A 16,129-nucleotide genomic window follows, 5' to 3' on the forward strand; every position below is an offset into this window, starting at 1 on the left:
CCGAAACATTTCTCGGACGGCTGCTTCGTGTTTCAGTCGTTCTTGTTCAAAGTCAAGCCGCCTTTCCTCTAGAGCCAGGCGGCGAGATTCAAGAGCAAAATCGTTTTCTTTCAGGGCAATTTCGTGACGCATTCTTTTCTCAAGAAACTCAATGTCTGCAGCATCCTGCTTTCGTTTCCCTGTGAAAAGAAACATATAGATGAGAGTAACTTTATCCATTACAACCTACACACACATGTGCACATTAGGAAATATTCAATGTCAAAAATAATACACAATGCCATTGATGTATGCATACATCTGTGGATGAAGGTGGTGTCTTGATGTGATTTATATAAGCATGAAATTAAGTTTATTGATTTGCTCCATTGCTTCTGATGCTGTAGTTATTAATGTATAACTTTACAACGTGATTTGGATGCATACCATCATGGAACTTACTCAGTGGTGTCAGTTTGTAGCTAATTGTATTATGGTAGTAGTAGTATACACCCTTGTAGTTAATTCTTGCCATGCTTCCTGCACCAGATACTGTGCAATACTCACGCTCATCACGCATGTTCGAACATTAGACACCAAGTTTTGTGCTACACGAGAGAAAAATTTTGTATATACCCATGTGCAATTACCCCTGAGAGGCTCGCATCTTGCGTCCTGTTGAAGGTTCTTTTGAGGAGCTTGATCTCCAGTAGAGATCTGGCAGGGTGCAGCTGATGATGGCAACTCAAGATCTTGATAATCGAATTCACCTGCTATAATTGCATCCAGCAGTTGTGATAGAGAGTACGGATGATCAAGTGCTGGAAGAAAAAGAACCATATGTGCAACATAACCTAATAAAGGACTGTATATAATGAAAGGAATAGAAATCTTCACTATCACATTGATGGCAAATTTGTTTGTTAGTAAGTTTGAAATAATTCATTACTAATGTATATGTAGTGATATGTGCAAGTATGGTAAATATTATTGCTCCTGATCATGTTCAGTATGTGTGATATTTATTCTCATTCTCTTGTTTCCCCTATCATCATCATCAGCAGCAGCAGCAGCAGCCTTACACTATCCACTGCAGGGCGAAGGCCTCTCCCATATTTCTTCACTTAACCCGGTTCTGTGCTTGCTGCATCCACTTGACCCCCGCGAACTTCTTAGCCTCATCCACCCACCTAACTTTCTGCCGCCCCTACTACGCTTGAAGATCTTTTGGTGTAATGGCAATATGAAGGCAAATTTTTAATGTACAGCCAATGAGGGAGCTCTTGATATCCTATTCTTCACCGTCTGCTTTCAAGCCACTCTACACAGAGACAGTATTTTGTAAGTGTTGTGCAGCAAGTCTAGCCTTATCATGACACAGCCTGTAAAAGTAACAAGAATCAGTGAGATCTCTTACCAATGCAAGTGTCATCCACTGTGTCGTCTAATATGCTCTTCCCACGTGCACACCCAACCTATGTCGTTGTTGGCACCCGGCACTGCTCAGCAATTATAACTATAGCAGTACACAATAAAACATTTTGCATAGTGTATATGAGAAGCACATGATACTCTCGATTTATTTTTTTCTGTAGTGGGGCCAGGTTATAAAAACTAAAATAAGCTGCACAGTAGACGGAGCTAGAAATGATTGATGCAAGATGGGAAGCATGTGGCTGTGGATGCCATATTTAAGCGACAGCTTGTACAGCTTGTTCAGTCAAAATCCGTCAGCGTAGTAGTGGTAGGTGTCGAAATAGCAGCAGTATTGTCGGCCCAGTGTTTCAGAAATACAAGTCGGGGCTGCATAATAAAAATCTTATCATGGTAATTTGTGGTTCAAGTGGTTGATGATTGATCAGTGTGTGATAAGCGACGATTGCCTAGCGAAATCACTAAGGAATTGATTAATTGATGAATTGAAGAAATGAAAAAACAGGCAAAAAGGGTTTCAAAGATGTCAAAATGTCCACAATGAAAAGCGTGGGTAATTGATCTATTAATAAAATATTTAAAAAAATAAAAATTGAAAAGGGAGGAGTTCAGAGCTGTCCAAATGCTTAGAAGGAAATGTTATTGCTTGGTTATTAGAGTATGTAAATAAATATTTGAAAATGAAAATTGGAAAAGGGTGTTCAACGATGTCAAAATTTTAATGATGAAAAGCCAATTCTTGGCTATGCAGTTATGACAATTTAGTGTGTATCCTATCAATTGAATGCAGTAATTGAAAAATCTGAAAAATGTGTTTAAGGGTGTCAATCCGCTCATAATGGAAAGCCAATGTTTGCTGATAAGTATCGGATATAAAATATAACAAAAAGAACATAGAGCGGAAAACAGCATATTTTAACGCTATCGCGTCATACTCTTAACGGCAAAGCTTAAGTGCTCCCAATAATTTTCATTTTACATTTCCTGTATGTTGTGTTTAGCGCACATATGGCCGGGATAGAGATGGGAACAAGAATTGGAAATAAAATTCGTTTTTCAAACATTCGAATCACTGACAATATTCCTCGCACAACTTGGGCGATTCCTCAAAGCTCGCGGAAGCACCCGCTTCCACGCGCCATATTTTGTATCATCTGCAAAGAGGTTAAAAGAAGAAGTTCGCGATAAGTCTCGAACTTTCCTTTATGCTTACTACGCACTTTAATTGTCAGATCTACACAAAACCAATATCGAATTGTGAACATTAGTTGTTGCACTGTAACTTTACATTGTGTCAAAAATCTCGCATCTATTTTTTTCTCAGGAAGCGCGCTCGTGTCTTCACGTGCACGTGTTGCTTTCAGATGCGCCAGAAGACTGATGCCCTGAGGCAATAAATATCGCTGCAAAAAAAAATATGAACATCCCCCATCACGCAATACAAACCACGCACACGCATCCTCGAGTTTATTTTCACTGCGAGACCTGTGGCGGCAGTCCCAGCAGCGGAAGGAATGCGCGCCCAGGTCTCGCCTGTGTGATCGGTTCGCGCCGCTTGTTCACTGATAATTTATTGGCGCTAAATAACTGCTGCATTGTTGCACATGGAAATAAATAAAAAGTATTTATCCTCGCATATGAATGAACAGAATTGGTCGTGAAATACACTCCTGCATGAGCAAGCTACTGCGGCGAAACGGCAAATACTTTTCAAAACCATGTATACAAAACATTCTCCCACTTTAACCGCTGGCTTGATCATTTGAGATGCGAATTTATCCTCACTGACCTTCTGCATTGCAGTGGCTCTTATCTCGTAGTAAATTTAATTGCCAATGTACCTAAGCGGTTTAGCCGCGCATGATGCGAACTCATAATCGCCTGCGGCGAGATCGAACGAGAAGCTGCATTGCCACCAAAGAGGGACGCCCGCATTGGTAAGTTATGTGTCGTAACCCTCCATTCTTCTTTCTTTTTTTTAACGATGGTACTAGCACCACCCGTTTGGCTGCAACGCTGCGTTGCAGCTTTCGCTTTTTCGAGCTCAATACAGACGATTCCAAGTTTGCGCGGCCGAACCAGGTAAGTGCGATTGTCAGACTTACTACGAGACAAACGTTATTGCAGTGCGCGAGCTTCGCGCCAGTTTCATACCAAACGATGCTAGCAGTGGAGGTGGGAGAATTTTTAGGTCTTCACAATGAATGGCTTACAGTCAGTAGGGATGGTCGCCCTCTCGATGTCCCAAGCAACCACCGACGTCCGTTGTACGTCCGTGCTAGAGCCGAACGTCCTTTGACGGAATTGTACGTCCGTCGGACATACGTACAACCTCCGGTTTCGGAATCCGTATTCGTACGTCCGTCGGAGGTACAGACTACGTCCGTTTTTGTATATTCGCATGAGAGACGAGGTGTACGTCCGATGTTCGTACGGACGAATATGTTTCCAGGACATATATTTCCTCGCTGACAAAATTCTGTTTCAACATTCACAATTGTCTTCAATGCTCGAGATGTGTCCTGCCTAGTCAAAAAAAAAAGAAAAAACATTGGGGCCAATTGGGACCTGCAAATGGTTACATCTGGACAAAATATTGGACACCACCTCTCCAATGGATTAGTCCAGATGGATTAACCAAATGTTTCTGCAAATACCAATTGGGCATTTCAAATAGTTTTAATTGCGTGTAAAATTCCATTCGGATTTTCCAAATGGTACTCAAAATTCAAATAGGAAATCCAATTAGGTCTGCAACTTCAATTCGGCCCCTGAGATAGCGAATTGTATTATATACCAAATGATTAGCTGGTTTGCCTAAAAAACTCTGGCACATACACAGTATGGGGAGATTGTCATTAATTTCTCAGCTTTAATGCCGCAATTCGTTGTATCCGTTGGTAATGGCGGTCGTGATCTTCAATTGTTACTCTAGTTGAGCATTAACGTATGTACTACATGTACCACCTGCGCGTCGCCCTCCACGATGGTCCACGACCACATCTTGGCGAACGAAAATGCCGGATTACCTTGCACTGTGGGTCTGTACAAATAGTTTTTTTTTTTTTGCTTTTTGAAATCCCCACCAGTCCCCGCCGGCCGGCGGCCGTGCTGTTTGGTTGAAAGTTGCGTATTCCATCGCAGTGTGTGTGTGTGTGTGGGATGGGAGGGGGGATGATAGGTTTCGCTTGAATATCCTCACAAGAAAGGGTACCTATTTAAAGAAATTAACAACATTCAGTAAAAATATAGTGTTAACTTTTCACGGCCAATTCATTTCTGCGCTTGAATGTTTCTGCGTAGTTTCATACCATGTGTTTCTGTGCCGCCATTGCGGGCTGTCGCCCTTCTAGTCCACAAATAAAGCTGGTCGTGTTCTAGTCCTGCCGCCGGGGCTCGCGGCCGCAGTTTTTTTTTTCGTTCTGTGCGGGTGCACGCATCTATGCTCGAATGCCTTCACCCATCTGTGTGCGCTGCAAGGACAACGATTGCGCAGTTGTGCCAGTTCCTAGTGTGGAAGGATTACCCCCTTGGTGCAACAGTGGTTCACGACGACAACACAAGGACGGACGACTCCGGCGAAAGCGACCGCGTTTGAAAATGAGTACTGCGATCGAGCTTCGTGAAAATCTGCGCAGCGAAAATTGTATGAATATGTAACAGCACAGTGAACCTACTGACACATTTCAACGCGATAGCATTAAGGATCTAGTTACACCGAAAACCAGGAGTAATCTGCACGGTGGCGTCCGTGTATGTCGATTGAGTTGGCTCTCCCTCTCCGCTACGCAAACTAGGAAATTGCTGGAGGTGCTATCGCGTTCCTCTCTTGCAATCTTGCGAAGCTTATAACCAACCTCCTTGTTTTCGTCAACCAACGCGCGGGGTAAACAGTCAGTCTTCAAAGATATAATTTTTGTTTAATATGCTTGCCTTCGCAAGTGGCATGCTCTGCGTTTTTCCATGCAAGTTGCAGGTTGCGAGGGCACAGTCTGCGCTGCAGTGCATTACAGTGATAAAATGCATAACTGCTCCTGTATAATGCAATAAGCGATAATCGCCCAAGCTCGCGAGCTTGAAAGTTGTGCACCACTACAAAAAAAAATCATTTCAGATAGCAAGTGGCCTTTTCTGTGCTTGAAATTATTGAAGCGCGTTATCAGCTTATTATATTTAGGTATGGGCTGTATGATACTGCCTTCTGAACTGTTTAGCTTATTTAGCTTTATCCTTGAAGCATCGCAGAGGAATCTGTGATATTCGAAAGAGAGCGGGTGCAATATAACTGGCGTGAACTAAGGGAAAGGAGGGCAGAACCTCGCTGATATTTGAGACTGCTTGTAACAAGTGTTGTAGGGCAGGTACAATATGAGAAATACTCAATTTTCTTGTTATTGGCCTCCAGAAAACCTCGAGTCAAAGCCCATGCTGTGCATGAGCTAAAGGCTATTTACTAATCTGTTTTTTTTTTCTCTTTTTGCAGAAAGCTGGTTGCTTCCACTTCATCACGGAAGATGGATGTGCGCTTCAAGTTTTACGTCATACTGAGGAATTAGACATTTTACAATAAAATATGCCTGTTCTACTTTAAGCTGCTTTTCTATTTTATTGCCTCGTGGGAGCGAAAAAAGCATGCATGCAGCATATATGCGAATATGCGAGAAAGATCCGGGAACGGACGTCCGAAATGAACGTTCATTGGGCAGACAAACATGTCCATTTGGACGCCCCTCAGACGGCCGACGGACGTCCACTGGCTGTTCGCGGACGTCCATCGGCCATTCGAAACATCCGAAACGGATGGCCATTGGCCGTCCGATGGATGTCGGTGGTTGCTTGGGGTAGGCAGACTCGACCGCGCCAGGTGCGTTAGGAGGTACGCAACGTACTGCAGAAGATGCACCTCCTTGAACTTGAACACGCGGTAGCTGCCTTCGGCTCTTTACTCTGTATCCGAACTCTCTTGAAACATCGATGATTTCTTGCAAAAATGCGCTTTTTTATCGTATTCCTCTTCGGTTCCCGATCTATAAGAAAAAGCCAGTATATTTTGAGCGATACCGTCTATCGCTTGCCGTGTCACTTGACGGTTAAATTCCCAAGATGTTTTCTATTATATTTTTTATGGCTATAGGCTTCATACCCTGCACATATTTTTTTTTTTTTTTGCTTCCTCCATGCCGTCCGCCGAAACAGACTAGGCCCAGCGACGAGTACGGCAGGCAGGCAGCAGCGCATATCATCGCCTGGCGCACCCCCGGGAGGTCCTGTTGCCGAAAGCTCCACGCTTTGTGCAGGCATGCTGTTGTTGCTCAGGTATAGCAGGCAGCCCTTCTGATAGCAGCTTTTTTTCTGATCCGAATATGCACTGCATCAAACCAAACAGCGCTACATATGCTGCGCCGCTCCGCGGTCTCGGCTGCGGCGACAGACAGCGCGGGCCATCGGCGAACCGTCTGCGACAGCCTCGACAAGTTTTAGTAAATGAAAATGGCAATTAAGTATAGTTTTGGTTATAGTGAGGTGTACTCAATAATGTTTACGTCATAGCATGGAAATGCATGCAATCCCGACGGAGCGCCGGTGTACAGCCGCAGCAATGTCGCTCGACAACTGGAGGAGCGACCGCCGCCGCGTGAGCGCTCGCCTGCATGCGCTGCCCGCAAGACGCCACAACAGCCACAATTGTGCAAAATGGTTCGCAAGGAAACTTTCTGTAAATCAAAAACACGTATCTGCAAGTATTAAATGCGCAAAAATGAGTCAAACAGCTCAGAAATGAGTACTTTTGTTGGTGCGTTGTCGCCCTGAAATTCGCCCGGCCGGCGAACAGGCCAAACAGCTTTGACGAACACTGTTTCCTGCTTGTTTTGGTTTCCGAACACTGTCACACTGAAGCAACAGTGCAACAACCTGTTGAGCTTCCCGGCTGTTCGTGCGGTGTGACCACGACCGGCCGGTCGTGGGTGTGACATGCTGTTGGGGAACAAGTTGGCTCGGAAACATGTTGGAGACTTGTTTGGCGAACTTGTACGGTTGATGTAGCAGTTGTGTTTCCGCAGTGTGACTCCGCCTGAATTGCTCAATATCGGATAAAGAACAGCTATAATTTCAGTAGCGGCGAGATAAAAAGCTTACAGAATGTCGAGCCACTGCAGCCTTATTCTCTTTTTTAGGCAGCAGTAAAGTCAAAATAAAGTCGGTTGTTATCCACATATTGAAATGTTTTGATTAGAGAAAAACCACTTTTGCCGAACACAGAAGTCGCTCAGATTCGAAATACCAATAAATGAAATACATGGTGTCTCCACCACCGGCCATTTAAGCTTCGCTGCGTCGACAGGGGTTCAGGTAGCGAATCTGAGAGACGTAGACTTCAAAGCGAAAGCGAGTGTTACTTCCTTGTAGGCAGCAGAAGTTGCGAGCAATTTTCAGAAGAACATTTAAGTCAGTTATCTAAGTAATACGTTTCTCCAAGTCTCAAAAGAAAAATTTTCTAGAAATACCGCACAATACATTTATACCTTAAAAAATTGATTGGAAGTTTCTTCAGTGACTTTTTTACAGTTTTGGAATATTCTTTGAAGTACCACAAGACGGTTTTCTTTATTAGTTCTTTGAGACGTACAAGGGTCAGGTGATGTGGCAAAAGGCAATATTTTGTGGCTGACAAGGGCCGCAACACCATCGAATATTATTAAGAATATTATTTATTTTGATCACTCGCTGTTGTGTTGATCTGAGATGTTCCTTCTTGCAGGTGGTTACATTTCACGGAACCCGTCTCGTGTCCAGCGCGATGACAATGGCCAGCTACCAGACAACACCTGTCGTCACTAAATATGTAACCACTAGCAGCGATCGACAAGGTGAGTCATTCCAGGGATTTATTCTGAAAAGCAAACTGAAAAACGTTCCCGACCTTGTTTGGGAACCGTCCACCTTTGAGGGCGTGGCCAACTTGATTAAACGCATTGATGGCATATTAATGTGCAAAGGCGGACCAAAATCAGAGAAATACGCCACTGTCAATCCTGAATGTGCCTACCTTGATTCTATAGGTGTCTGGGGGCATAACAAATGCAATATTTACGGCAGCGATTAGTGTCGCTATTGTGCCAGTCTGGAGGGAACCATACGTTCTCACTCAGTGCGGCAGCAAAAAAGGAAGCAGATTTTCAAGTTCAGAATCCCTCTGTCACCGTCAAAGAGGCCAAGACTGAAAACGATGCAAAAGTACCGGAGAACCCTTTCTAAGCAGGCTTCCTGGGCTCGCCTCCGCCAAAACACGCTCGAGAAGGAGCTACAAAGATGCCAACAAAAAATCGGGAACTAAAAGAGAAAGAACTTGAAACCATTTTTAATAAACTCTCCGAAGGTCAACGGCTAGTCTTGCAAGTATGCTTAAAACTGGGCAAATGCGCATCGCTGGAGGGACGCCGCTTATCCGAAAGTTTTATTAACATGTGTCTTTTGCTGCACATTTTGCAGCCCAAGCACTTACAGTTTTCTAAAGAATAACCAGCTGATGCAGCTTCCCGCCATATCCAGAGTCCGAAAATATGTTTCCATGGTAGGATCCTCCTATGAATTTGACAAAAAGTTATTTGATGCTTGCAAGAAGCTCACAAAGATGGAGGACTGCAAAAGATATGGAATGCTGGTGTTCGATAAAATTCAGGTAATTAGCACAATGCTTGTTATGACATTTTCACGGTAAAGGATAAATGAACCGGAATTTGATGTCAAGCGAATACAAAAATGTCTCATTAAAAAGGATTGAACACCCTTAAATTTTTTAAGTACATTATGAAGCCAGATGTATATTCGCGACAGACCAGCAGTACTTCATTCAGACCCAGAAATGGACACCAAACATTTTTCGTCAACGAGCATGGGTGAATTATTGAGTAATGTTGCAGGGGGCGGTGTAGGAGAGGAGCTAGTCGCATTATCGTAGACCTGTTTGCCTAGAAGTTCTTCAGCAAACTTATCATTGAGAATCGTTTGGTGTGCCAGAATTTCTAGATTGGAAGCTGAACTCAGCCCGCCCTCCATACCATCCCTTTAAATCCAGCCCTAGTTGTGTGCTAGGCCACAGCGTTTCTATGGGGTGAAATAATGAAACAAGTTCGTGAATTCACATTGCAAGTACGGCAAGGCAGGAACGTGAACGTGAATGCGATGTCTTACATTTGGCCAAGTGGAAGACAGTGCCGATCAGCCTCAACTTGGAAACCATGGGCTTGTGTTTATGTTTGTGCCCTTCGCCGGTCGCTGCACTCAGCCTATCGGCGCCTTCGGTTCAAGAGGACCCACGAGAGGTATAGGAAATCAGTTACTCGTTCGAATAAACTTGCTCTTATACTGCACTTAGTAAACAGAGAAAACCAAGCAATTAAACTTTAAAGCATGCCTTTCCAGTCCCGAGACTAAGATTACAAATAATAATCAAAACACCAGTGTGTTTCGAGGTCACCCTTCCTGTCACTGACTTCTGTGTGGAGGTTTTGTTACAGAGTTAACGAGTTAACTGTGCATACTCTGTTACAGTTTCTTTACAACCAAGGCAATCTCAAACCCCGGGATTTATTGTTCCTCGTTAGTTTGTTACTTGTCTACTTAGTTACATTTTCGGGATACTTTTCTAGATTTATGCTGCTTGCAGCTATAGCCATTACAGTTACCACTATATGGTGCAAATTTTTATTCCGTCGTCGTAATACCAATCATTTTCTTATAATTGTAGGTGTGCAGCTCGCAAATCTCACGCTCCAGGCAATTTCCCTGCTAGAGGCAGCCGGCGCTAAAGTTGATGGAGTAGTCTGTCATGGTGCCACCACCAATCGCACATTGTGGCGGTTCCTGGGTGTATCAGAAAAACTGGATAGCGTACGCAACTCATTTGAGCACCCAACTGACCCTGAAAGAAGAGTGTTTTTATTCTCAGACACCCCATACCTACTCAAGTGCATTTGAAACAGAATATGCAAAAACAAGATATTAAAGGTAGGAGGTGACCTCATTAAGTGGGATCATTACGTCGCACTCTACAAGGCACATAATAGTTCCCCTGGAGTGCTAAAAATGTGCCCAAAGATAACTTGGTCGCACTTTGCCCAAGCCAGGCAGAGAAGATGAGAGTTCGATACGCAGCACAGTTGTCCAGTAAAATCAGTAGCTGATGGAATGACCTACTACAAAATCATTGGTACCGAAGAGTTGTTGGAACTATTCGCTTTACGAAGCTGATGAACGATTCGTTCGACACGTTGAACAGGAAAGTTTCTCGAAACGGTGTTCGCCTAGACGGCCAAGACATCTGCGTCCTCGAAAAGGCATTGCGATTTCTGGATTCCTGGGAAGCAGAGTTAAAGAGGCGAGAAATAAAGAAAGAAATAGTGTGACAAGAAGTACGTGTGACAAGAAGTACGTGTGAAGGGCTGCGAGTGACGCTTCACTCAAAATTGAAATCTGCAAGTATTTTATTTCAACCTGTGGATTTCCCTACGTCTTAAGTGCAGAAATGAACCAAGATCCAGTAGAGTGCTTTTTAGGTGCCATTAGTCAAGCGGGCTGCCAAAACGACCATCCCACCATGCCAGCTTTTCTTCAGCTGTACCGGCTTCTTTCTGTCTACAAACTTGTTGACCCTCCGAAATTCGGAAACTGCAGTGTAACCTAGTGCCGCGAGACGCCCTGTGTAACAGTCGAAGACATTAAAACAATTTTTTCGCAGCAAAGAAAAACAGAAAGCAAGCAGAACGAATTGGCCAAAAACTGGACGGACGCATTGAAACAGACCGCTGGGAATGCGAGGAAGTTTCCCCCAGGACTATCAAAGTCCTGAAGTAATAGACTGTATACTGTACTTCGTGGCCGGGTTTGTAGCCAGAAGGTTCAGACAGAAATCAGCCTGCAGTGTATGCCAGGAAGCCCTTGGAGGCATCACTCCATAGCAGGGTAGGATATCAGCAGTCACCACTATCAAGTCCCGTGGGTTCCTGACATACCCAAATATCCATCTCTACAATCTGCTTTTCACAGCAAAAGAGTACTTCATTGCCCACGCATCATCGACGAACGTGTATGAGAGAACAATGCAGCACATTCTTGAGAACCAGTTTTACGTTCCGTGTCGAGAGCAGAAGGAAGAACTGTTGGCAGGCATCTTGCACTACTGTATCACAATGATGATGCGTCAATTTTGCCGCCAAGAATACAAAGCAATAGTCAAAGCATCTCAACAAAGAAAGAAGATGGCCAAGCAATTCTCAACTTGAGGCATTGCCTGGTGATTATCTTATGAATGCATGGACGCCCAAAAACGCACGTGTCAAGTTTTCTTGTTTTATTAGAATTGTCAAAATGACTTTCAGCTTATACAAATGCGCCGCTAGAAGGCAAGAATCAACAACGCTGTGAAAAGAATATCAGTCTATTAGAGTGTCCTAGTTCTTCACTGTCTTGCATGAGTGGTGAAAGTCAGTGCACACTGCAGTGGCCGGTTTCTTTTTTAATAATAATAAATAAACCTCTCAAATATCTGAACTAGCTTACCTTTCAGCTATGGCTCTGCATCGAAATTCTTCTTGTGTTTAGATGGTCTAGACTATATGGCCGAAAAACTCCGTACTCTTATACCTCTGTCACACAAGCAAATTTAATGTCATTCGAATTGAATGTTAGCATCTGATGCCATTATTCACTTGCTACACGAGAAAATTTAATGACATTAGGTTCGGATGACATTTTTCATCGAACGAGTTTGGGGAACTCCTTAGCATTCGATCTCTAACCGAATGTATACTCTTCGCCCCAGGCGAGTGACGAGAGCAAGCAAAGTGAATAAATAATATGCGTACTAGCGAAGCTAAGATTTTTTTTAAGCGCCATAGAAAGAATAGTTATCTGTGCTGAGAAATTTGCGCCGCGGTCTTGTCTCATGCGCCATTACTCTCGATATCAGTAGTGCCCGGACTAGCCTGCCGCGGCCGCGGCCATTTTTTTAAACGGCAGAGGTAGTGGTGGTGGGGTGTTTGGTTTGTGGTTTACCCGTGTCAACTGTGTGGTGCGATGGCTACGGCTGCAGCGGCTGCAGAATCGAGAGATAAAGCTCATTGGAGCACCGAGAAAACATTTGCTCTCATCAAATTACGGGAAGATCATCTTCATGACTTGAGGAGAGCGAAGTGCAACTCTAAGGTTTACCATTTGATAGTAGAAAAGCTGCGCGAGGCTGGCACAACAAATATTTGCGAGAAACGAAGACAAAAATTGAGAACCTGGCAAACAAGTACAGGTAAGCGTATTTTGTTAAATATTGAAGCACGACTTCGCTCAAAGAGAAAACAGCTGTATCGCGTGCACGTGTCATTGTTTTGTAAACATTGCCGCGGGTAACTTATCAGATATGGCTTGTGTCTAATGATATAGTATGTGCCGTTTAATGTCGAGACCCTACACGCAGGCTCTGAGGGACGCCGTTGTGGAAAGCCTTGGATGATTATTATTTCACTTGCGCTTTAATGCGCCCCGACGTCGCGCAGCACAGTTCGCTTGAAAACGCAGCCGCCACGGTATAAAGTACGGTAGTTTAGTCATTTTCACTAGAGGATATTGAATTTCCTTGTGCGATCCTGAATCGATGGGGCAGCTGACAAGTTTTCACATAGCTGCACAGCCAGCTGCCGATGTCGGAAAACCGTCATCTTGCGGTCGAAGCTTCCGCTCCGCTACAAAGTTGAGACATAGCTTGTCGTATATTGTACGACGCATTAAGCGGTGCAGGCCGATTGAGAAGCACTGCACTAAATTTTAATCAGTTTTTCACCTTCAGTGGTCTTTATCAGCTGCGTCTCGCGCACTATATCATGCAGCCAACACAATGCATACTTGAGATACATTATTTATTGTTTCGGGGCCAAATGACATTGCAGAGAGTTGTATACGTGCTGAAAATGTATTAGGAAAGCGCTAATTTTTTTATTAATGCAGTGACATCAACAAAAAAAAAAGGGACAGGGCAAGGACGGATAACTTGGCCCTATTACTGGGATATCCACAAATTTCTCAATACATTGCCGATGAATAACCAGAGAGAGATGGAAGAAAGCCAGTGCTACACTGTGGAGGAGGTAAGACGTGCACATCTTGGATGCATTTTGCTGGAGATGTTTACTGGTAATAAAAAAAATAAATGACATTTTCGGAATGCTAGAGTTCTCTTGACCACATATCTGCCTGTTGTGTACAGTTGTATTTGTTAACAGTGGCATTATAAAATGCTAGATATGTAAGGTAGTACAAAATTTACTCACAAGAAAACCTTTCGTCATACTTGCAGCACTGAGCAGTGATGAATAGGTTGCAGGCGCATGTCAGCACAATTTCCTAGTGCTATGCAATACTACATATTGCCATTTTCAATAGCCTGTAGATTCATACTATTTGCTTGCACTGAAAAATGCTTCCAAATGCTTCAGATATTATTAGTATCTCATTGCTTTCTAGCTCATCCACCAAATGGAGAATGGGTCACCCAAGATGATGATGCGGCACCCGCCAGCCTGTATGAGGACGCAGCCTGCACTGTAGAGAACGATGCGTGTGAAGCATTTGAACAGTATGCCACAGCAGTTGAGCCAGTGGAACCAAATATCTGCCACCTGACCTCAACGGAGCAGCGAAAAAAGAGGACAAGACGACCGTCGCAAGCAAATGCGCTAGCACAACGCATTCAGGAGCAGCGGCAGCTGCGCCCACTACTAGAGAGAGGAATGGAGAAGACGCAGAAATTCCAAGACAAACAAATTCATCAGGAGCAGCAAGGTGCACAGCGTGAACACCAATTTATTTCATGCTTGAGTGCAGTATTAGAAAATAAATGTTCCTTGCATATAAAACACACTTCTGCCTTGTCTGTCAAGCGGTATGATTGCCCTTGAATTCACCACCGGGGTGCCTTTCAAGCTACTTTTCAAGTTCCCCGATTTCTCATTGTATTCCTTGACCACTGCAGTGGCAGGAAAGAAGTGGCCAATAATAATGGACAGCATAAAAGATTATTCAATGCGAAATAATTATTCACTTAAACTGAAAACATCAGAATACAAACATATTGCCCTTTCTGACAGAGCTAATTTCCTTACAGAAGGCAGTGTAGCTTCGAACTGACTCGTGAAGGAATCACTGCCTCCCCTCTACCAGCTGCGCAATATGAGAGCCTACCATTTTCCCAATTTATTCAAAGAGCTGAAAATTTTAAGTGCGTGCAAATATCAAATATTTCATTTCAAAGTGGTTACTAGAATAAAATTTGGGTGCAAATATATTATTCTGGAGTGGTTAAAATATCGAAGCAGTTTACATTAAACGGCAAACACTTTTACACAAAATGCAGCAATAAAACGAGGGAAAATAATTGTGACGGCTACAACACTTCTGGTTCTGTTGTGCAATGCTGCTCGTCATGCAGCCGCTGAGCACGCCTCCAGAAGTACTGAGCAAGAGCAGCTCGGACATCATGTCCATTCCCACGTGACAGAGTGGTGGTGTGCGATGGCTACTGGAAGAGTGGATCAAAGGCAGGCACGCCTTGCTCCCACTGCGAATCCACAGTGTCTCTGAATGCTTCACATATGTTGTGAAGAACACACGCGGCCCTGATGGCTTGCTTCGCATTGGACACCTTGCATTCCTTCCGCTTCATCACAAAACGAAAGCGAGCTTTAAGTCTTCCAAATGCATTCTCCACTATGCGTCTTGTTCTTGAGAGGTTGTAGTTGTAGGCGGCTTCGCAGGTGCCAGGTGATAATGTACTCGGAAATGGTTTCAGCAAAGTTGAAGTTAAGGGGAAAGGCTGATCGCAGAGTATAACCGGTGTCACAGCAACACCTTCGATTGTGGCCACAGGCGATTCAGTGTCCATTGTCGATAAGTGTACACAGCTTGGAGCGTCCATACAAGTTGGCGTCATGGCATCGGCCGGGGGCTCCAATATTGATATACCGGAAACGGTAGTGATGGTCTACTAAGACCAGCAGTATTATACTGTACCTGCACAGAAGAAACGATAGAAAGAATTTATTTTTCGCTTATATGCAACAGTGGATAGTCCTATTTGTGATGTGCCCAACTTCCAAAAACAGCCATGCTGAAAAAACGTCCTTCTCAAAGAGCTGTTTAGTTAGGCAACAGGTGCAGGCCACACAGCAGGTAAGCTGCGGTCTTATGCATGCATGCTTATCTTTTTTTCTTAAGGGTAATGCTATGGGCACAGGATCCTGCACTCCACTGCATTTAGGCTATGTGCACAGACTGGCACGCTGCTGCAACATCTTCAGCCTGGACCTCTACATTGCAAATCACAATATTTCTACACTGCTGGGGACAAAAAAAAGGGGAGGGGGCGGCATTAAGGCACCTTGTGGGCAAAAGTAGCACATGCTGTAGTTGGCAATAGTCTCTTTTTACTACCACTGTACAGCAGGACGTTGCTTGGAAGCAACTGCTAATTCGGCAAAATAACTTTTTGAGGCCGATGCGCACTTATACAGTGGCAGTACAGACAGTGGACAACACTAATTATAAAATTCTAGCATAGGAAATACCAGAAAATACACCATATTACACTCCCCGCAGGAGCAAAAAAAAAAAACTAATTTTTTGCCGAAACGTCTGCATTTGACAGGTAGTATTTGTAAAGCTTGTTCAG

General features: G+C 43.9%; 1 pseudogene; it reads left to right on the forward strand.

Moving 5' to 3' along the window:
- Positions 1 to 8,983: 8,983 nt before the first annotated feature.
- Positions 8,984 to 14,956, forward strand: LOC146193217 (uncharacterized; annotated as a pseudogene).
- Positions 14,957 to 16,129: the final 1,173 nt, after the last annotated feature.

The sequence above is a fragment of the Amblyomma maculatum genome, chromosome 4 (genome assembly GCF_055883805.1).
Source record: "Amblyomma maculatum isolate TAMU_Amacu chromosome 4, ASM5588380v1, whole genome shotgun sequence".
In the NCBI taxonomy this organism is placed as follows: domain Eukaryota; kingdom Metazoa; phylum Arthropoda; class Arachnida; order Ixodida; family Ixodidae; genus Amblyomma; species Amblyomma maculatum.